The following is a 1730-nucleotide window of genomic DNA, read 5'->3' as shown; positions in this document are numbered from 1 at the left end:
GTGAGGCATTATCTCATAAGGGAAATACTGGACAATCAAATTAATGACTGCCCAGGCTTCAGGATGTCTTTTTACATTATATAAAGGTGGAAATTTACATTGGAAACGTTTGGTTTAGCTGTTATAAAAGTTTGTTTTTTTAGTGCTGAAAATGCATTTTCAGCTCGCACTGTACACATTTGCTATGTGAGGCATTATCTCATAAGGGAAATACTGGACAATCAAATTAATGACTTCCCAGGCTTCAGGATGCCTTTTTACACTCTATAAATGTGGAAATTTACATTGGAAACGTTTGGTTTAGCTGTTAATGAAGTTTCGTTTTTTTAGTGCTGAAAATTCATTGTCTGCTGGCGCTGTACACTTTTTCTAAGTGTTGCAATATCTCATGAAGGAAATACTGGACAATCAAATTAATGACTTTCCAGGCTTCAGGATGCCTTTCTACACTATATAAAGGTGGAAATTTACATTGGAAACGTTTGGTTTAGCTGTTATAAAAGTTTGGTTTTTTAGTGCTGTAAATGCATTTTCAGCTCGCGCTGTACACATTTGCTATGAGAGGCATTATCTCATAAGGGAAATATTGGACAATCAAATTAATGACTGCCCAGGCTTCAGGATGTCTTTTTACACTATATAAGGGTGGAAATTTACATTGGAAACGTTTAGTTTAGCTGTTAATGAAGTTTCGTTTTTTTAGTGCTGAAAATTCATTGTCTGCTGGCGCTGTACACTTTTTCTAAGTGTTGCAATATCTCATGAAGGAAATACTGGACAATCAAATTAATGACTTTCCAGGCTTCAGGATGCCTTTCTACACTCTATAAAGGTGGAAATGTACATTGGAAACGTTTGGTTTAGCTGTTATAAAAGTTTGGTTTTTTAGTGCTGTAAATGCATTTTCAGCTCGCGCTGTACACATTTGCTATGAGAGGCATTATCTCAGAAGGGAAATATTGGACAATCAAATTAATGACTGCCCAGGCTTCAGGATGTCTTTTTACACTATATAAAGGTGGAAATTTACATTGGAAACGTTTGGTTTAGCTGTTATAAAAGTTTGGTTTTTTTAGTGCTGAAAATGCATTTTCAGCTCGCACTGTACACATTTGCTGTGTGAGGCATTATCTCATAAGGGAAATACTGGACAATCAAATTAATGACTGCCCAGGCTTCAGGATGTCTTTTTACACTATATAAAGGTGGAAATTTACATTGGAAACGTTTGGTTTAGCTGTTATAAAAGTTTGGTTTTTTAGTGCTGAAAATGCATTTTCAGCTCGCACTGTACACATTTGCTATGTGAGGCATTATCTCATAAGGGAAATACTGGACAATCAAATTAATGACTTCCCAGGCTTCAGGATGCCTTTTTACACTCTATAAATGTGGAAATTTACATTGGAAACGTTTGGTTTAGCTGTTAATGAAGTTTCGTTTTTTTAGTGCTGAAAATTCATTGTCTGCTGGCGCTGTACACTTTTTCTAAGTGTTGCAATATCTCATGAAGGAAATACTGGACAATCAAATTAATGACTTTCCAGGCTTCAGGATGCCTTTCTACACTATATAAAGGTGGAAATGTACATTGGAAACGTTTGGTTTAGCTGTTATAAAAGTTTGGTTTTTTAGTGCTGTAAATGCATTTTCAGCTCGCGCTGTACACATTTGCTATGAGAGGCATTATCTCAGAAGGGAAATATTGGACAATCAAATTAATGACTGCC

The sequence above is a fragment of the Idiotropiscis lumnitzeri genome, unplaced genomic scaffold (genome assembly GCF_059441095.1).
Source record: "Idiotropiscis lumnitzeri isolate Australia: NSW breed Sydney's pygmy pipehorse unplaced genomic scaffold, RoL_Ilum_1.0 HiC_scaffold_41, whole genome shotgun sequence".
In the NCBI taxonomy this organism is placed as follows: domain Eukaryota; kingdom Metazoa; phylum Chordata; class Actinopteri; order Syngnathiformes; family Syngnathidae; genus Idiotropiscis; species Idiotropiscis lumnitzeri.
The sequence above is the reverse complement of the archived record's forward strand: the minus strand, read 5'-3'. Positions refer to the sequence as shown.